Here is a 22,568-nt window from a genome sequence, read left to right as displayed (position 1 = left end):
GGTGGTAAACAAACAGGACTTTACTCCTCCCCAGACACGGGAAGTGAGGCGTGTCGATCCCCAGAGCTCCTCCAGGAATACCTGCACCTCGCTGGCATGTGGAAGGCTCTGGGATGTGTGACGTGCATGCACATCAATCCTCCTCTCAGTGCTCACAGCACACAAGTTATTAGCAGAAAAATCATTTTCCATTCACATACGTTTAACCAGGGTTCAGAATGAAATTTAATCATTGCTCAGATTTGTAATAATTATTATTATATGTAGGGTTAAGTGCTGGAAAAATGGAGCTTTTATTTGCCATTTAACAATTCCCCCTTCTATCTGTGAGCTCTGATTCTCCCATTATTGTGTTTCCTACAAATATCCCAGATACTTATAAATATTCTATTGCAATGAATTTTATATGACCCTTCAGTTCTAACAGCGGAAGCTGCATTTTGAACTTAACCTAAAATCCAGTGCAGTAAAGCCAATTTTTAAATGTAACCTTTCCACCAAGTGGTAAAGACAGTCATAAAGTCACTTATTATTGCTCAAGTCCCTCTTGACATATAATTAATCCATCTCAACCCCCATCCAAAAATCCAGAGGCAGCAAATTTGCCCTTCCTGAATTCACAATTCATAGAGGCAAAGCGTTATCCAGCCCTCCCTGACTGGGTGCACACATTGCAGGAAAGGGAGCACAGATGAACATTTAGGAGACACTCATCTCTCGCTGCGTGTCAGCAGGAGGGGAAAAATAACAATGACTGAGACAGAATCTCAAGATCTCTCAGAATGACTCAAAAATATGAGGATATGGCACTTGAGGACACGGTTTAGTGGTGAATATGGTGGTGGTGCTGAGCCGATGGTTGGACTTGGCGATCTTAGAGGTCTTTTCCAACCTTAGTGATTCCGTGATTCAGATATGGATGGACAGTTTCCTTTCTTTGAGTCATTAGGAGAAGTCCTGGTTGTCATAAACTTCATAGAGGAGTTGGGAAAAGAGGTTTTTGGAGTTGGTCTAGTTCAGTCTCACACTTCAAGCAAGAGACCTTGACCTATCTGAGTGTGGAAAACCTCCACACGTAAATCTCTTTGAACTTTAGAAAATAAACCAATAAGTCCTTTTTGAGACTATGGCATTTTTCAATAAATGATACCTTCATCCCGAGGAAACCTAAAGTAGTAACTCTGAGAACAAAGAAGATGTCAAAATGGGCTAAAATTAAGTTATAAAGAAGATACAGCATTTAACCTGGTCTTTGACCTTTGCGTGCACTCAGAAGGAAACACAAGAGCTTTCCAAAACCAGAACTCGTGCTGCTGTAGGGAGGCTCATTGCAGCCCTGAGAGCAGCCTTACAAATTGATGCTATGTCTTCCAGCATCAACCAAAAATTGTTAAGTGCCATGTTTGTCTCTTGCTTTTTATAACTAGCCCAAACCAAAACTGTGAATTTCCCAAAGGGTGAAGAAGAGGGTAAGGATTAGAAATAGGCCATTTAAAAAAAAAAAACAACAACAAAACAAAACAACAAACAACTCTCCACCATCGTAACCATATTTCCAGGCTCTGAAAATATTTTTATATGGTATTATTACCATCAGTCATTACATGTCCCTCTGTATATCTTTAGAAACCAGTAATCATTGTAGGAACTAGATATTGATATCACTTGAAAATATGCTTGAATAGACTGCAAATTGGGTATATTGAGAATAATGTAGTCCTCTCCTGTGTTTCCTTTCACAATAATCCTTTGCTATATGGCACTATCCAAACCCATTACTGAATATAAAATTATTGAGTGTGTCACTGTTGCTTCCACAAAATTATGAATCTGCTGTGCAATATCCTTGTGATGAATCATCCTGTTTTATTGACCAGCAATGCTGAAGTGTAGAAAGATTAAGATGGAAACATTCCCATAAATTAACTGCCCAAATCAAGGTATTTTCAGTGTAGCTGGGAATTCACAAATCTGGAAATGATCAAAGTGGGGAACACTCAGCATCTCAGCACAGAAATGTCCTTGGGGACAAGGGTACACACTTCTTCCTCATGGAAACTGGCCTGAATAACTTCATGGTCTTCACTTAATATGTCAGAGCCCAGTTTTCCAGGGTGTCATTCAGAGCCCAGTTTTCCAGGGTGTCATTCAGTCTTCTAATCACAGAATCATTAAGTGGTTTGGATTCAAAGAGACCTCAAAGAGTATCTTGTTCCAACTCCATGGCAGGGGCACCTTCCACTATTCCAGGTTGCTCCAAGCCCTGTCCAACCTGATCTTGGACACTTCCGTGGATAGGAGTGGTGACAAGTCTTTATTCCTCATGGTTCCCTGACAGGTTAACTACACACCTTCCGAACTGCATCAAGTGAGGCATGGGAGCTGTATTAGCTACACAGACCTGAAAGCCCTGTGGAAATTAATATGTGGTCTTGTAATGATTTGCCATATCATACCACATATGCCTTGATCCAGCAAATCACTTAAGAAAGTGCTTAAGTTCAGCCTGTCATTTCAAATCAAGCTTCAAGATCAACCTTGATGCTGTAATGACATAATCGAATTACCCTGGAGCCTTAATGTAGTCTTCTTTGTATGATTTCCCTTTATTATTGCAAAATAAACAAGGGCTAAGAATAATTTTGGAAGTTGTGCCACGTGGTACTGTTCTGAACTGGCCACAAGTCTTGGGCAGAACTGGAAAATTTAGAGCTGTGGCACAGATGAGTTTATAAGTGGTGGGAAAAGGGGGAAAGGCTTTAATGTGATGGAGGGTATTTGTAGATTAGACATCAGGAAGAGATTCTTGGCTGTGAGGGGGGTGAGGCCCTGGTACAGATTGCCCAGAGAAGCTGTGGCTGCCCCTGGATCCCTGGAAGTGTCCAAGGCCAGGTTGGACAGGGCTTGGAGCAACCTGAGCTAGTGGAAGATGTCCCTGCCCGTGGTAAAGGTTTGGAATGAGATGAGATTTAAGGTCCCTTCCAACCCAAACCAATCTGGGACTCTATGACTTTAAAGCAGCTGAGCTATTTGTCTGTGTGGAGCTGGTGGGGCTGAGACCCTTCACCAGTGGGATTTTAAGAAGTTTGCAGTAGGAGATGCACCAACACTGTGTTTGTGAGCTGTGCTGTACCAGGTGCTCTCTGGAATGCCACTTGTGCAGCATGAGGTGCCTCCTCCCTGCTCCAACAGCAGCTTCCTGGGGGAGAAACTAGCAGGTTGTCTGCAGATAACAAACCAATGAGCAGCAGTCCCAGGCTGACCTGGGACAAGTTCAACCTCAGAATAAGGCTGTAGTGACTTTGTAGACATAACCTTGTGGTGGTCTCTTTTGGGCTGAGACTGGGAGGAAAATATTCCTTACTGGCTGGAAATCCCATCACCCTTTGCTCTGTCTGTCTTGCCTTTGCTCTTGCCTTCCTGTGGCAACCTTGACTTTCCCTTTTTGTTCCCAGTTCCTCAAGTCCTTCATTATATAACTTTTATCTCCTCTTTTCCCCCCCGCCATCTCCTCATTCCTCTCCAAGCAGGGCAGTCTGCTCCATAAGCACAGCTCAGCCTCCAGAGCCAGAGCATGAGGTTTTTCCAGCAGCCTCCGGCAATGGCACTGGTTGTGGCAGGTGAATGAAACATTCCCTACATGGGAAACCTTTTGTGAATCTCATTGCAAATTCTCAGTGCATTTGAAGGGCTGTGTCTTGGTCATATTTGGGTGAATTCTTAGTGGAATGGTAAAGTTTGTCTTGGCATTGAGAATGTTGTCTCTGCAGCATCCAAAATGCTGAGTAAAAGTAGAAGGGCGCCAGTGTTTTTAAAAAATAATTAAACCTGGTTTTTAGTGTTAAAAAATATTTTAGGAAAAGGAGTTGTTATTAGACCAATTAAAATCAACAATAAATTAAAGAAATAGGCTTTGGGCATGTCATCCTTTGTCACTTTTCAACTTCTGTCTAACTCTGTTGGGCACCTGCCACAGCAACATCCCTATCTGCTTTAATGTTCTAACATGCAAAAATAATATTTCAAACTATATTTATAGTAAATATAAACATATTAAAATTGTTTTCCTTGCCATCAATCTGAAAAATAGCTCAATTTTTTTATGCTGAATTTTCCCAAAAATTAACCCTGACAGAATCATGAGGATTCAGCCAAAGCAATTACAAGCCTGTGGAATCACAAGTGACAGAACCCAGGGTTTTATACCGGAAGGCATCAGCCCTCCCTACATACACACACAGGGAGAAAGAGGAAAAAAATAAAAGAAGGAAACGAGAGGCAGAGGGAACATATGTTGTAGACAATCCTGCCTCCCGTAAAACTGCTGTTGAGTCAAGTAACCTGTTTAAAAACAATGTATTCCTCTAACTACAGCCACCTGGCTTGTAATTATAGTCCTCATTAGAAACTGCTACAGGTCTTGAGTGATTAGTTATTGTTTATAAACTGTTCAACTCTAGACCACCTGTTTTCAGACGGTGCTGCACCTTCTCCTTGCCTCGCTGCATCATGTCTATTAATAGAAAAGCACCTGTTTCCTGACAGTGCAAAACCAGAGATAAACGTGTATCTCTAAGCAGCTGGGGGAAAGGTCTTTGTGAAGGACAACCAGATATATTTGTTGCTATTAAGCTGTCTCTAGTCACAGTTAGAGCATTTGATGAAGTTGCCCTGCCTCGTGTCTCTCGTGTCCGTGTGGACTCCCCAGCATCTGATGTGGAGCTCTTGGAGAACATTTATAATTAGCCCTCAAGAGATTGGGAAATCCGGAGAAATAAAACATGAGATCTGAATCCTGGCACTAATTGTTAAAAGAGTTAAACGCTCCTGCATGCAAAGCACCCAAGACAAAAGGGAAGGTGAGTGGGCCAGGATGTGCAGATGCAGGAGGTGAGGCATGAACGCCGTGTTCCTTAAACAAACACAAGGATCACTGCGGCCCCACTGGCAAAGGCAAAGAGGAGGCACTGATTTTCTTAAGGCGATTCAGTCATGTAGACAACAAACTCATGCTACAGTTAAACAATTTAGAGCCAAATTCTGCTCTGAGTCACGCTGGATTCAGCTGATTTATTCCCAAACCTAAACACTGTAGCTGAGAGAAGAATTTGGCCCCTAGACCCCTAAACTATCCTTATCCCATCATTGGTTTTCATTTGGGTCCATGAGTGGTGGTAGATGATTTTTTTCTTATTTTTTTTTTAAGGAGTGAGTTGTCTACCTGGTTTTGAACTAAAACTGAGCTCTGTCTCCAAGACTGTCAGTCTGGGAGAGTGGACACACGAGCAGAGAGGCAGAGCTGGAGGCACAAAGCTGGAGCAAGCAGAGGAGCCGGCTGTGCACTCAGAGATGGAGGCAGCAGGCTATGCCATGTGAGGGGCACACCAAAACCTGCTTGGGCAAGGGGAATTGGGACCCTGTTTTAGTGAGGTGAAGTCAGTTTTAGGGAGTGCATTGTGTGTTTGCAGCACTTTAAATCCAAGGCGATGCAGTGGGTGGTGGGAGCTGCCATCTTCTAATGTAGTGTTGGGGGATGCAACATTCCCAGCCTTTCCCTGCTCTGTTTTAAGCACTTGTGGTCATGCCTTGCTCCTTATCCAGCACAATATTTACTGTGGTGGTTTGCAGTGGGCCTCTCCCATCATCCAGCATTTTATTGAAGAATATCCAGGCTCCCTTTTACATGGTTTTCCTCTCCTTATGAACCAAAAAGCTGCCTCTGGATGGGACCCATAAGTAGTCCCCGGAAAAACAATAATTAGATTCCTGATTAGCATTTTTGGGGTTGGCTGATCATCCTTAAGGGAAAGTTATGGCTCATATGCAGTTGGTTTTGCTTACTCATTTATTGGATAACTGATAGTTTCCAATGTGAGATGGCACTTCATGAAAAATTAGGGGATAACGCAGTCTGAACATTAAGCCAGGAAAGTTTTCCGTATTCAGTGGCATGATGAACAACCCAGTCACCACCCTGTGTTCCCACACAGCAAATGTTAGGCACCTGTGCATCACAGTGAATCATCTTATCAGTTGTTTATTCATGACTGAACATGTTCCCAGACCTATTTCTCAGTGTTTGACCATCCCCACTGCTCCTTTGCTCCCTGCTCTTCCTCAGGAACAAAACAAAACTTTCACTTTGTGTGAAAAAGGCATGACTAAAGTCACCAGAATTATGCAACTAAACTGAGATGAACGTATTTATCTGCTCAATATTTATATGATATCTCTGTTCCCCATCATTATTTCAAAGATCCTGTAAAACTTCACCTCCAGCAGAGCCTCAGGATGGGCAACATCAAAACCGTCCACCCAAAGTCAAAATCCCAGAATCACAGAATTTTCTGAGTTGGAAGAGACCTACAAGGATCATCAAGTCCAACTCTTAAGTGAATGGTCCATATGGAGATTGAACCTGTGACCAGTCCTCCAAGTACACTGAGCCACCGAAGGATTTACATCAATTTGGCAGAAAGAATGGGAAATAACTTGGTATCTCAGAAATTCAACAGTGGGACTGAGGTTTTTCTGGGTACAGGATCCTAGAGTCTATGCTTTTGTTGTTTTTTTTTCAGCTGTGGTGGAAACCTGTAGGCTATGAGAAGTTGTCAGTGGGGCTACACAGCCTTCTGCAGGCAGATGTCAACGAGGTACTTTCAGAGGTAGTACATATATAAATATATTGCTCTCTAAAACTGCCTGAAAGGAGGTTGCAGGGAAGTGGGGGTCAGCCTCTTCTCCCAGGCAATCAGCGACAGGATGAGGAGAGATTGACTCAAGCTGTGCTAGTGGAGGTTCAGTTTGGATATTAGGAAAAATTTCTTCACTGGAAAAAAACAGTCAAACAATTGTCAGGGGAGGTTTGGTTGGATTTTTGGAAAAGGTTCTTCCCCCAGAGGGTGGTGGGGACTGAACAGGCTCCCCAGGGCAGTGGGCACAGCACCAAGGCTGACAGAGCTCAAGGGGTGTTTGGACAATGCTCTCAGGTACATGGTGTGACTCTTGGGGTTGTCCTGTAACAGGCCAGAAGTTGGACTTTGATGATCCTTGTGGGTACCTTCTAACTCAGGATATTCTGTGTTTCTGTGTCTCTTTGACTGGAACAGGCTGCCCAGGGAAGTGCTGGAGTCACCATCCCTGGAAGGGTTCAGAAAATGAGCAGACGTGGCACTTCATGATATGGTTTGGTGGTCACGATGGTATTCAGTCCAAAGTTGGACTTGATGATCTTGAAGGTCCTTTCCAGCCTTAATAATTCCATGATTGGAGATATATATATATATATTAATTTGGGCTCACCACTGCTGTCTCTACTCTCAGCTTTGTGCCTCTGCTGTGACATCCTGAAGGAGTGGCTCAGACATGGCACCGGCAAGGAGGTCTGGGCTGGGTGAGGAGATGCCAGGCTCTGGAATTAGGCTCTGAGCTACATGGGAAGCCATCTGAAACAGCTGGCAGGACACAGCTTTACAGGGCTAAGCTACCTACTGCCTGCCCACAGGCTGACTCCACCTTGAAGGGGATTTCACTGCCAAAATCCTAAGCACTTTCAAGGTTCCTATTTTTGAAGTGAACTACTAGATTAGTCTATGCTGAAAAATAGAAAGACGGGTCATCTGCCTTTTTCAGAGTAGTACTAATTTCTCTATGCAAAAATAATCACATCTAACCCTTGCCTGAAAAAACACTCTCCCCCCCGCCAAATAATGCTCTGAATGTAGTTCTGAAGCATTAATGCCTTTTAGATTCTTAGGAGGTTTATCAATTTCCTCTTCAAAATATGGGAAAAAAATGTTTCAATGACAACATCGTTGTGTGGAACAGCAGCAAAAAAGTAAATAAATAGCAATAGTTATCTCTTTATTGTCCTACTGCAGCTTTTCTGCTAATATTTGTTTAGGTATTTATATAGTTCAATATCTAGCAATAAGAGTGTGCAAAAACCAAAACCTAACAAAAGGCTGCAGGGTTGCAGAGCAGCACAGAGGGGTCTCTTTTTAAAGTGACTAACCCAGTTGATTTCAATACGAGTTTGGAAAATAATCAAAAGTTCTCCGTGGTGAAGAGCTGGCAATGGGGTCTGCAGGAAGCACAGATCTTCCTTGCCCAGTGGGTTACCTCATGTTTGGAGAAATCAGAACTTTTCGGTGCTGGCTCAACCTCTCTCTTTGAAACCTTTCGCTTGCTGTTTCTTTTTTAAAGGTGTTAAAGAAATATGACTGTAATAACAACTGACAAAAATCTCTGGGCTTGAACTGAAGTGGGAAATCACAGAGGTTACTTATTTCCTCATGCTTTTACCATTTGTTCTCTTTTCTTGAGGAAGTTGAAAGACCTGAGGTTCAAACTTAATAAGGCCCCATGCCGTTCCTAAGAGTATTTACAACATGCAAAAAATAAGCCAGCACATTTCTTATATTTAAATTTGTTTTCAGTCATCTAAGCCATTACACAGTATGCCATCCTGAAAACCTTTTGTAACAAGCAGTAAATGTTTCTCAGACAAGGGAAAGAATGATGTGTTCAACCACCCCAGCTGCTTGAGCCCGGGAAAACGACAAAACATTGGTGAGCCTGCACTCCCCACATCCCAGTTTGTTTCAACATCATGGAAATGGAGCTGCCTCCAGTCCATGACTTGTGCTGCAGACGTGTGTGTGGGGAGGCAGCCTGTGGGATGCCCCTCCGGGGTGCCAGAAGCTGAAGCTTTGTGGTGTTGTGGAACAGACAACGAAGTGGGGTTTTTATTAACCACAGCTGCCTAAAATTTTCAAGGCTCTGCCCTAAAAAAATCCCCTTTGGTTCAGTGGGAAGCTTTCCATTCCTAATGAGGTTAATTCCTCCAAGTACTGGTTGCGTAACACCTGCTCTAGACACCATCAGGAGTTCAGTTTTAATTCTGGTCCATGTCTAATAGTCTGGTGTGTCATGGAGTAAACCGGCTTGGATCCCAGAGCTTCTCTGGATGCAGTAGCAGGGAGACAAACACTGTTACAGAAGCCTTCCCAGTTAATCCGTCTTTTGAACCTCTTCTCGTTCTGGAGAGACTTTATCATAAGCAATCAAGCATGAAAGGAATGTCTGAAGGCCTCAGTGACACTCATTAGTGTTTTTTGGATGGGATATTGGGGAAAACTAGTTTTGTTTAAATTTCTTTTGCAAACAAATATTAGCACCTACAAACACCAAAATACACCCATGTCCATCAGATGGAACAGAGATGAGACATTTTGTCCAGTGCTCTACTGAGTCACTGTAAAAATAACCCCGCCAAGAACAGCTGACCAGTGCTCACTTTCATGTCAATCTTTTCTCCTTTTATTTTCCTCTAAAAAAGAGAGAAAAAGCCTTCTAAAAATTACATTTTAATGGAAACGCGCGGATCAAGGAGGGTTTTTAGGTGGAAGATCCAAGTCGTTATTAAAAGAACCCAAACATGTAGACACACATTTGCCATGGAAACCTTGGAAACAACATCAATATGAATCATATTGAAACTGAGTGGGCACAGAGCGGCGTGAGGGGTCCTGTTTGCCAGCCTGAGCTGAGGGAGAACCGCTCACCATCCACCCAGGACACTCAACAGGGATCATGCCACGGGGCTCCCCATGGCCAAGGTCACACTGTCACGGACGTGGCATCTGGTGAACACGAAACAGGGCGTTACGAGGCAAAATGTGCTTGTCCTCAGCTGCTGTGCTGCCAACAGTGATTATTTCTTCTCATAATATCATGTTTTCTAATCTACCAAGAGAACCCCCGGCCACTGGGCAGTTACACAGCTGCAACTGGGCCGTGTGTAGGAGAATTCCTTTGAGAAGCATAAAGAACATCCCAAAATAGCTTCTAACAGACATTTTTTTGCTACTTATTTTTCTGGGTTTCTCTCTCCTTTTTCTTCTACGTTGGCCAAGATGGGTTCTGAATAAGTTTGACTGCTTCTCAGCTTGTATGGGTTTTCCTCAAGAACAGAGCTGAGAACTGCTTGCAAGAATTTCTTTAGTGGCTGTTTGCATTGTTTTTTAGCCAACAAGGCTATTTAATTTCTCGTTTTTGTTATTCTAGAAAAATAAAAAGCAAAAAAATCTTCATTCTTTGTACATCTTCCTTCAGTCAACCACCTTTATCCTTTTTTTTTTTCATTGTATATTCATTTAAATGTCTTGGTGTCTAAGGGAGAGCCATGCAGCTTGAGACTGCTATCTGAAAGTCACCTGGCAAGAATTTGAGATAAAAGCTGAAGATTCAGATTAGCATCCAAAATATTGTATCTTCTATCTCTCATATGATTACTTGTGGATACAGATTCTCCAGACATGGTGAGATTCCAGACTGAAAACTGATTTTTAAAGTGGCTCGATATGCTTTGATATTTATCATCTCAGTTCTTCCCAGGAATGAACAATATTGGCCAGAACAATAAGTGCATAAAGATCCATGGAACTGCAGGTATTAGACACTCAATAGAAACAATTCCTGCATGGCTTCGGGGTGCAACCACCAGATTGTTTTTTTGTTCAGATATCTAAGTCTAAGAACTTACTTGATTTTTTTTTATTATTTCCTCAGTTGGTAAACAAAAAGGGTTAGAAAGAGATGAAAACTTGTCTGAAAATCCAAGCACAGATCTAAAATAGGAGGTTCCAGATCCCAAGACTTTGACTAAACTACTGTCCTTGCTCACTTTGTGGTTCAGGATGGGCTGTGATTGTCCAAACACCAGAAATTCTGTAGCAGGAGGTTAAATATCCCGTATATTGTTAGTGCTAAGTTTTCAACAGAGTTATATTCTGTTTAATTTACTCACTGAAATCATAAACACTTTTTGAATGCAGTGACTCCACAGTTTAACTACTCATTATTTTTAAAAAGTATTTTTGCCTTCTTGGTACTCTTTTACTGTCAGAATGCAAGTGGAAACTGCATGAAAAAGAGGCCATTCTTATTCTGCAATTACAATGTACCTGTCAGAGAGAGTCCTGAAGGCAGGGAGCTGAACCAATAAAGGCCTGTGTGTCCCATGTGTTCACTCTCAGGGTGTCTCACAAACAGTTCCAGGGTAAAATTGTCATAATTCCTGTTTGAGGTTTTATCTTACTAGAAGAGATAAGTGACTGAAAGACTTATGAACAAGCAGTGAATATAATCTTAGAAAATGTCCTTTATCCTTTCTTGGTTTTGTTTTTTCCTTTATCTATTTTTAATCAGAGAACCAGATTTTAACTACATGTCAGAGGGACAGTCTCTGGTTTTCAGTTTCTCTGAGTTTGGCTCTGAACCATGGCATGGTGGTCTTCCCACCAGGAAAGGACATTCAGATAATTAATCTTTTTAAAAGACATTTCAGAGAGAAAGAATGACCACCACTACCAAAGGAGGAGCTGAAAAACCCCACAGGTTGTGAGGATGAGACATCTTATTGAGGAAAGTATAAGTTCTGAGTTCCTATAAGCTTCTCTATATGTGATAAATCTACTTTGAAGGCCCTTTAAGCATATCCAAAGAGGCATTAGAACTGGAATCATCTGAATTTCAGCATTTATAAGTAAAGTCAGTGTTCATTTAAAACATATAAGCACAGGAAGGTAAACAGAAATCAGTTTTGGACATGTGCTTTACTGCCTCAGCTGCTTCAGACTCTCCTGGTGGTTAAAGCCAGGATATCTAACTTTGCATTATTCCAGCAGCTCCTCATGGGTGATGCTTTGCAAAGCCTTGGTTGGTCACTGTGGTGTAGAACACATCAAAATTCCCTATGAAAATGCTTTTTATGCCCATCAAAGAGTATTTATGTGAAACAGTTTACTCTGTTTAAATATTTTAAGTGGAGAAAAGTTACCTTAATTAATTTTAAAAATACTGCTTCCTGCTGTCTCTGAGATGCCCTTTCTGGAAGGGCTTGGATCCTAAAAGCTGCTCAGTCCATGCTATCTCTGTAGGGAAGATTGCCATTTCTTACAAATTATATATTCATTTTTACAGGCCATGGTGTCTTTATGGAGACTTTTCCCAGTTATGCCCCAAATTATCTGGCCCATTAAAAAAAAATCCCCATTAGATATTCCTTCCTTGTCTCCATGAGATTATATGGTGCATGCTGAAGGTGCTCACATCTCTGATTGGTTTATTAATTTGTGTTTATTGTAGGTACTCTGGTATAATGTTTTATCTTAATTAGTATTTTTATGCCCACTGGATTAAGTATGTCTGTGGGCAGGTTTTTATGCTGCGTGTCTTCCTACTGCCACTGAAGTTTAGTGTTTTACTTCCAGAAGGAAAATTTATAATCAATTTAAAGGTAATTACAGACCCATTTTGCTTCAAAACCAGACTATATTGCGTTAGCATGAGACGATACTTTAAGTTCAAATCCATAAGTTCTTAGCCTGATAAGCCTCCTGTTGACCTAAGTGTGATATCAACCTGCCTTAAATTAGGATAAACCTGCCTTCTTAGGATAAAGTCTAAACTTTATTTTTCCTCATAGAAATAAATCTTCTTCTCGGGCTTTCATTGAACAAAGAAATTCGTCCACTTCTTTTTAAAAAGAGATGTTTTGTTAATATAAGACTGGTAATTGCAAAAATATGTATTTCCAGATTACTTCTTTTGCATTTTAGATGTGGGTCAAGATTCTTTTGCTCCTTGTCATACTCAAAGAAGTATTTAATTTCTTAAGTAAGACACTTAAAATCAGGTCCAGCAGGTGTAGCAGAGCACTAGAACACTGAGGGTTTTTTGTCATAAGAGAATCAAAGGTTGTACTTCTTAGTTTTCCATGGTGGACATATATATAATTGAACAGTTACAGGCTAATATTATCTTTTGCAACTTTATTCCATGAATACTTTTTTATCTTCAACATATGTTAGATTTTTTTTTCTCTAAGATACGTATTTCTGTTTTGTAGAGAGGCAAGAATTGTTTGAATCTGATATCTTCGCTCTTAAAAAGCTCAGAAAATCACGACGCTTTTCACTTGATGTTCCTCATCTTCTGCCCCTGTAAATGAGGTTGCTGCCTGCTTTGAGCAACTCCAGTCTCGGATGATTCCAACCAGTTAAACGAAATTACTTTCAGTCAGCCAAAGGAGAAGTATTTGCCCGTATTTTTTAAGTTCTAGTTGTGACATGGGCTGCTCGAGCTGGGCAAGCTGCATTTGCATTCAGCAAAGGTTGGTGCCGAAGCACTTTAGTTGGTGAGCTCGAAATTCTGCTCCCAACGAGGAGTGAGCTGTAAATTACCCACCACTGAGTTGCTGAGTCACTTGAATACTTCAGGCTGCTCTAAATGCGAGATCCAGTGGGGCTGCTGAATTATCCCGGGCTGTTTTGCACAAGATCCTCGTGTCACAATCTCATTCTAAATATGATCTTTTTTTTTGGTCTTGATAAGTATTTAATTTGAGATTTGAGTAGTGAAGAGAATTGAGCGGAGACATTTTAAGTGCTTCTTCGTCTATCATTAGAGACACCAAGTGACACAGGAAAAGATAATGAACAGAGAAAGAGCCCCCAAAGCACTTTTAGATCGTTTCTTGAGAGTCAGCAGGCCAATATTGACTTTGATTAAGCACTCACTCTGGTCCCATTACTTTGGCAAACTGTGAAACAAAAGTGAGCGTCCTTTCCAAGTTGGTTTTGCATAAACTCTTTCACAACTTCAGTTGTGAATTTCTTTGGAACATCTCTAGCTTGTTGGGTTTTTTTGCTTTATTTTATTTTATTTTTTTCTTCTCAGGAAAGGTGTCCTTTTAAGTCTTTTATAGGATCCATAATCTAAAACTTACATAAAGATTTATGCTGCCAACCACTGTCATGTAACAATCTTGTTTTGTGCCTCAAGACTGAAGAGAAAAGCGATTGCACATATTTCCTTCTCACAAGTTTGTGTTCCTGAGATTTAATTGCCAGATTTTAAATAAAAGGATAAGGTTTTGAAACGATTTTCTGGGGGTTGGTGAATGTTACAGTTATAAACAGCTCTGAAATTGTCTGCCAGTTTTTGGGGAAAGGTTGTTTCCTTTGTGCTCCTTTGATGTGAGTTTGAGTCATGGCCATTGGTGTGTTGTTATCAAGAGAAAACATGGGAAACTTGACAGAACCTGTGCAAATTTTTTATTTTAAGCCCCACAAATGCATTTTTAACCTTTTGGGTTTTTTTCTCCCAACAATGACTTAAGACAGCAGGCTCTTGTCCCTTTAGATTGTTACTCAGCTGTATGTAGGGTTGGAGAGATATGGTGACAAACCACGAGCTTCTGGTGGGTTTTGGGTGTGGATTGAAGAGGAGTTCATGGACCTGGGATCATCAGGAGGTCTTTTCCAAACTAAATGATTCTGTGATTCTGTGATCATTGAGGAGCACTGAAGAAACCCAGAAAAATGCAAGATCTGAAAGGAGATACTTCAAGTTGGGGGGGGTCATTACAGACATGAAGGATCTTGGAAATGTTTCCTTTGCCCATGAGGGGACACTTTCTCAGGGTCTGCTTTGACTACACAGACTTCACTAATTTTCTATTCACTTACTCTTTAAACATATTTGAGCCATAAAGTGGTCTAGAAGGTACTCAGATAATTTTCTGCAGTAGCTTTCTGTCCTTTATGGTTATTTCCAGGTTGAGAAATTCATCATCATTACTTTTCGTTATTTTTATTCCTAGCACATGAGAAAAAAAAAATCATGTTACACATAAATGAACAAAAAGGGTAAAAAAGGATTAATTCACTATTTCTTAACATCCTTCAAGCCAGTTAGCAAGAGGTCTCAAGAACAGACATCTGACAGATTGGCTATAATTGGCAGCATTTTCTTTGGCAGTTTGCACCACTCTTCTGCTTCACCTGGAAAGTCTTTGGAGAGATTACATCGCTGAACTGATGATGCAGTGGTCCAAGCTCATGTCTGTCACAGTGTCTGTTTAAATGCATTTCATTTAGGCAATACCATACATATTATTTCAGATAGTCTGAACTATGTATTAATGCATTGCTAAATATTTTATAATCAAGCAATGTATCACCGTAAATAAAAGTGGAAAGTAGGTTATTTCTTATCCCAGTATTATAATCAGGAATGTTGTGAGGGTGGATTAATTAGCTCAGCCGAGGCGCTGAGTCCAAGGTATTGTCAGGTATTTTTTATCTCAGCATCTTGTTTTCCAGCCTTTAAGGTAATCCAAATTAAGGTTCATATCTCTGTGTATCTGCTGATGTGGAGCACATACAGACACAGACACACTCGTGTGCACGCAGGCCTGAGCCCAGCGACACATAGAGCAGAGGCACACGGGCTGTATGGATTTCTACATGAATTTGACATTGATTTCTGGGGTAAACAAATGGTTTTAAGTCTTTACTTGCCCAAAGCTAGATCACAATATTCTGCATTTCAAAGTGTCCAAGTACCTTTAAAGTGATGGCTGCAGAGTCCCCCAAGGCACAAAGCAGATAAAACCTTCTTTTAAAAGTATTTTGCTCACCTTTGTAAAAAAAGGAACTTGGGGTTTATTGAGTGCAGGAAAGGCTCATTCCCATAGTAACCAATGCACGGCTGATATTGATCAGTGGAGTCAAAGGCAGAACCCACTGACAGGAATAAAGGGAGACTATTCCTTATCCTCATATGTATTCTTCCTGGAGTTCTGGAGGTAACCGATACCACAGGCATGGAGCGCTCTCCGGGAGCCGCCGTGCTCTTGGTTGTGTCAGTAACACGCACCAGGGCTCCTTATCCAGAAGAAAAGCTCTGAGTTTGCCTGATTTTTTTTTACTAGATCCCGCAGTCTTTTCTCTGGCAAAACTCCCTGTGATTTTAGAAGGACTTCCCCTGAGCAAGACTGTGCAGAATCGTTCTCTTTGTCCTGAAGGAGCAGCTTTTAAAATATCTTCACTATATTTTCTACCTCAATTAACAAGATCTTATAGGTATTTAAATATCCCCTTCTTCGCTCACCATACTTGTGGCAGGTGTGAGATCTGATAAATTAACATTTGCAATCATGCCTGATCGCTCTTTAATGATTTCATTAGGTGTTAAATATAAGGCTTAGCATCTTTTTTATGTTAGACATTCCTTTTTGAACTGCACGGCTTCAGAGAGAAGATCTTTGAAACCAAGAGCTCATGAATTATTAGCATTCAGTACAATACATATACATACCTTAAATCCTCATCATGATTAGATCATTCCCAGAATTGACAAGTCTATAAAAATGAAGAAAGGGGACCTGTGAGAGCAGTGCAAGGAGAGATATTTTGTAGAACATGATATCACATAATAAAGAATAAATTCTCTCAAATCTGATAGTTTTACAAGGTTTTACATACTCCTAGGCAGGTAATAATCTTCCTTATTTTTTTTTCTCCTGGACCCGCAAGGAGCTTTAACATTTTTTTCCTGACAAAACTGTTAGATAACAACTGAGCCAAAATTAAATAACCCCAAAAGTCTTCCTCTCTAATCCCTTCTGTGCATGCTTAATGTTTCATTCTCCCACTTCAATTATGCCATCTGCATTATGTCTTTCGCTCCCCACTCGGAAAGTTGTTAAAATGAAAAGCCTCTTCCAGAGTGTCACAGCTCCATTATGCAGGTCTATACCTGTGCTGGCAGCATGCTCTTCTTCTCACCTCAGATTGCCTTTTGCCTGGGAAGGAGATCCCTGTGGTGCATATCAAACTGGAAACTGAAATGGAATTAAGCTGGCATGCAGGAGGTGGAGTAGGTTATGATAAACGTGCAGGGGAGATTCTGGGAAGAGTTTTTAACTCGGTTCTTTGGGCCAAAAAACGTCAAGCTCAAAGCCTACTCGTTTGGATTGAAATCCTAGCCCAAAAAATCAATAGCAGGATTTGACTCTGGATGCTTAATAAGGAAGGTAGCCTGGTTTCCACAGGTGCTGGGAACACACAGCTGTCACTGCCTCCAAATGCACATTCAGATGTCAAATTACAGGCACTGATTTCCAACAGTTGGGTTCAGACCTCTTCATTTCCTGTTGTAATCTATCTCTCTGCATAAGGTGTCATCAACAGTTTTCCTAAGATCTCAGCTGAGCATTTTTGAGAGAGTATATTGGATTTCCACTGGAATCAATTCCCTCAAACTGATAATGAGTAACACCAGGCTTTTAGAAATTCTTGGAAAATTCTTGACTTTTGGAGGACCAGCTCAGAAAAAATCACTGATGAGTTTATGGTTATTTGAAGAAGGTCGTGGTATACTCATTCAGAAATAATTAGAGAGCAACTTTTGGAAAGATGTTTTACATTTGCACCTTTTACAGCCACAAATGCAGGCAGTAGTCTGTCCTCTGTTTCATATCTTTTCATTAAAACCTGTTTTCAGTTTATTTCTCTCTTACAACTGCAACACATAATATCTCAGCCTGACACTCCATATGATTTGAAAATTTTAGGATAAAGAAACCGCATACAGAATACATATTTATAAACGTACATATACTCTAGGTAGAATCGTGCACTGGAATGCAGAACAATTTTTCCCTGACTGACTTACAGAGCTGTGTTCTGGAGATGATTTTATGTTTCATTTTAAATAGCTGCAATATTCAACACAGAAAACTGACTCTCGTTTATGGCGTTCCGACAAAAAGGGGTTTAGTTTTTCAGGATTTCTGGATGTTTCTGAAACCATGGCTGGATATTTCCCTTCCACTACATTATCGGGCCATTTTCCTTCCACCACATTATCAGGACAGACCCGTTACCCTCTGAGCAGTGATCTGGGCACAACAGGACCAGCTTGAGCATTTGCACGACAGTCGGGAAGGTTCCGGAGAAGGATGTGCTGACACAAAATACTGTCCTGGGGACCTTCAGTGCCATTATCTTTAAATGATCCATAGTCATCAGAAAGGTCTCCTGGCACTACTAGGATGAGTTTCTTAGAGGAAAAGAAGTCTCCTGTGTAATCCAGTGCTATCATTTAAAGCTCTCTTTCACTTCTGGAGCCCTGAGAAGTTTTAAGTTAGAATGGCTTCATTTGAAGCATCCTGCAGTGGTAGCTGTCAACCCCCTCCCCTTTTCAGAATGGATTGAAAAACCATCAAAATGGTTCTTGCAATTCCAAAAAGTGTTGGAATTGTTCATATTTTACCACAGATAGCTGAGGAGTAAAATTAGAGCAAGATCTGAATGTTACTTTTCTGCTATGAACAATTTAAATAATTTTTCACCGTATTCTGTCAAAAACCTCTTTGGATATAGAAGCAAAAAGAAAATGTGATCCAGAAGAACACTGAGAGCACAGTTGTTAGACTATTGGCACTTAGTATAAAATAGAAATCCAGTGGCCTATAATTTCCCAGAAGACACTAAAGGCCTTCCAGCACTCCCAGAGACACGGCCAGCGAAGCACAAATACCACAGACAAATCCATCAGAGCTGTGAGCAGCAGAGACACATTGCAGCCACAGGTGGATTTGCAGAGCCATGCTGGAAATTCTGCAGGGGGGAAAGAAGGGGAATAGGGGACTCTGGGGAATGTAACTGCCCAGCTCCCAAACCGGTCAAACTTGATGGCACAGAACTGGGGGTTGGAGCGTGAAGTTGGACAGGGCTTTGAGCAGCCTGGTCTAGTGGAAGGTGCTCCTGCCCATGGAAGGGGATTGGAGCAAAATGATCTTTAAAGAAGTCCCTCTCAACCCAAACCCAAAATAGATTCTATGAGGCATCTCTCAAGACACAGCATGGGAATTGTTCTGAGTATATTCAGCTACCAACATTAAGTGGGAGGGAACTGTGTCCTTCCCCACCAGGAAGTAAGTAAGGCCACCATGAAAAGTAGTTCCTGAACTGCTTACGGATCAAAATTTTGCCTTGTTGGGAGAAATTTATTTCTCCCACCGTCCGTGGTGGTTAGACCAAATATGACCTTCTTCTTTACATTCTTTAGAGTCTCTGGTGTCATAGAGCAACTTATCAGCTCATGGGTTCATCTGGGATTTTAGAAAACCTCGCAGGAAACAGATCATGCAAGATCACAGGAAAGAAAGGCAAATTATTTTCTCTTCACTCTGCTTGAAAGCTAATTTTCAAGTCCATCCTTTCATGTGCTTTGCGGGAGATTAAAATGAAATTAGTTCAGGAAGGATACTGCTCAAGATCATTTTAAGATTTTCCAAAGCTCACCAGCTTGTTGACCTGTAAACCACCTTTAGCTGGACAGATGGTAAGTAACAAATTGATCTCAGCCAATAAAAATCTGTCAGAACAATCTGCTGTTGGCAGGTGTCAGATAATTATCTCAATGAACAGATAAGCAAAGTAATAAGCAAATTAGAAGCGTCCATTTTAAATAACAGGAGGAATTTTATTTATTTGTTGCAGGCTGGCCCTTGATCATCTGCTGAAAAAAACACCCAAAACCTTGTCTGGTATCACGGGAAACTCACTGAAAAGTTGCTTGGGTTGAGAGTGGTGTTACCAACACTAAGTTTTTTTGCTTTTCAGCACTGTGATTCCTCTCTAGTGCTTCAAGTTTCCGAAAAAAACTCGACTGAGATGTGGCAGAAGTGTATGTCAGAGCAGTTGTGTGATATATTGTTGTAGTTGCAGTTATTTTTTATATGAACAAGCTGTCAGAAGCCGATTTGCAAACCTGGACCTCACTGCCCCAGACACACTAATAAAAAGATGGTCTCTGTCCCAAAACACTCACACTGAAATACAAGACAAGAAAATATAAATTGGGTTTCGATGGGCCAAAGAGAAAAGTGCTTAGAAAGGCATTCCTGAAGAATGTTCTCCAGTGTTACAGCAGGATTGTGGATAGACACAAACAAGGACTTGGTAGGGCTAGGAAATGGCTGGACTTGATGATCTTAGAGGTCTTTTCCAATCTAAATGATTCTCTGTGATTCCAAGACCACCATCAAGGCCAGAGAACAGAGGATCTTGAGAAGGTTTGGTAGGAGTTGGTGATTCCAGCTTGTTTGGGACTGATCTTCCACCCAGGACACATGAATTGCTGGAGCCTAAATCAACCATGTGTAGCCAGGTGGGAGCAGCATGGTGTGAGTGCTACAGTTTGGGAGACCACAGAGAAGAAATCTGGGAGTGTTTGCATTGGCATTTGGGAATATTTAACATCTTCGGTTGTTTTAATGTTGGCATCAATGTGAATGAGTATGAACCGCAAGGAATTGGACAGGAAAATGGCACAGGTTTTTTTTGCCTTTGGAAATGTCCCCTTGGTACCTCCTGGGGTTGGGTGTGGCATTCTCAGACACAGAATCTCTCCAAGGAAAACTGAAAATATTCGCTCCAGCTAACAAGAGGTGTATTGCAAATTCAGGATTCTTCAACCTGCACATGCTAGAAATATTTCCTGTTTTGTTACACTTGCTTAAAAGACATTTTCAAATCTCAGTGCATTTCTGTAAGTCCTCACACAGCCAAATCTAGTGAGTGGAGGGGCAGCAGGAGCTGTGGCCACAAGTGCTGGGTCTGTGAACTGAAGTGTTTGCCTGAGTGTGCACTGCACTCAGCTGTATGAGTCTTGGACTGAGTGTATATGCTGGTGCTTGAGGAAAAATTAAGGCTAACTTTCAAAAATCCACCCATTAAAAAATGAAAATAAAAAATTAACTCAGAGACAAAGTCCTGGATAGTCTCTCTGAGACCTGGAGGCCAGTGGAGGATGAATAAGGCTCCTCTGTGGCTCCTGCCCTGTGGATCATGTGCAGGACTAGCAAGTGCTGGAGGCAAATAATGACCTGGAAGGCCTATTTCCCACATCCAGAGCCACGTGCATGCCTCACACAACCTGTGCACACCTGAACATTCTGTTGTAAGAGCTCTTAATTGATTTGTGATATCCAAATGCAAATTTCTGTTGCCCTGCTGATACCAAGAGGAGACTAGAATTTTAAATATTTGCCTTAATTACACTCATTAATGAGGTCAACTTCTTGTAGACACTCCTGTAAGAGAAGTTTGATGCTAGCATAACTTGTATTACTGAGTTCTGCCAAGAGGAAATGCCAGATTCATTCCTCTTCCCGCTTTTTTGCTGGAGCTTTACCTTGCATAAACATGGATCATTAAATCTTTGCTTTTATGATAATGACCCCCAAGGACTGCTGGGTTTCAGGTGGGAGAGGCCCTTCAGCAAAGAGAACTGAGGTTGTCTACCCCAAGATAACACTCTGCACATTGTGAGCTGCAGCCAGCAGGGAACAGTTTCCAGAGGCATCAGCAGGTGCTGTTTCCATAATTTATCCTGGCAGGTGACTTTCTAAAACAACACAGAACACCAGACTTTCATGTAGAACTTATTGCTGAGCAAGAGATGAAAGTCTCGGAAATCAAAGCCACAAAGAATATTTCAGATCAAACCCCAACTTAAGTGGTGATGTGAGTTTTCGTTTTAGTTGTGTGTTTTATCTGACTTTGCAAGGCTGTACTCACCCCATGCTGCACTGTGCCCCTGGCTCAGGTTGTGTCTGCTCTTTGACATTCCCTGAGGGTTTGGTTTGCTTTCTGAGGGTTGGGTCTGGACCAAAAATGCACCTTTTTATGAGTAACCAGAGGCTAAGTCAGGATGAGTCCCTTCTGCAGTTTCCCCAGCCTTGTCAGGGACAGGGCAAGAGATGATCAGCACAGAAGCATTTAGGGGTGGATCATGGCTCTTCCCAACATTTTGCAAAAGAGTAGGGAAAGAGAAGACTTTCCCATCAGCCTTTACACCCCCAGGGAGAGGATTTGCTGTTGTCTGTTAACATGAGCCCAGGAAGAGGTGGCCAAGGATGTGATACCTGTACACGAGGGAAGTACCTGCAGTGCCCATCTGCAGTTCAGAGATTCACTACCCATCCTGTCCTTCCCCTGCACCCCATGGATATCCTCCCACTCCATTCACACTTCAGCCAGAGGTTCTAACTGCATGAGGATTATCCCATGTAAATGAGAATTAATTGCTCTTAAACTCAGGCATTTAGTTCTTGTTATTCTTCGTGATACAAGGCAAGAGTGGAAGGAGTGACACTTCATCCCTGAGCCAAGAAACCAGGGTTCAGGTGGCCATGGGAATCTGGGATTTGAATGTTCTTGTTTCCCAGGGGTTAACTTCTAAAAATGAATATTTAATTTTACCAACTTTGGGGTTTTTTTCCTCTAATAAATTCAAGCTGATATCAAGATAGACACCTTATTTTTTTTCTGGTTTCAAAGGGGCTTAGAAATCCATGATTCCTAAATATTTTTTAATATATTTATATATATATATATATACATATTTGAATATTCTACTAGCTTCTTTGTCTCTTTTCAGTCTGTTGGACATGATGATCTTGGAGGTCTTTACCAACCTTAATGATTCCATAATTGTATGGGTTTTTTTACAGTGGGATCCCAGGGCCAGGCTCAGTAAATTATCAGTAATTAGAGCCATCATGTCTCAGCGTTTTTCATTTTTCTTGGCATTTTCAAGGCACTTCTTTTTCTGGATAAATGGTGGAAAGAAATTTTTTTGACTCCTGCTTTAAAAACAAAGAAACAAACAAAAAAGAGCTCAGAACATTTGCTTAAAAATAATAA

This window comes from Lepidothrix coronata, unplaced genomic scaffold (genome assembly GCF_001604755.1).
Source record: "Lepidothrix coronata isolate B3197 unplaced genomic scaffold, Lepidothrix_coronata-1.0 Scaffold105, whole genome shotgun sequence".
Taxonomy (NCBI): domain Eukaryota; kingdom Metazoa; phylum Chordata; class Aves; order Passeriformes; family Pipridae; genus Lepidothrix; species Lepidothrix coronata.
The sequence above is the reverse complement of the archived record's forward strand: the minus strand, read 5'-3'. Positions refer to the sequence as shown.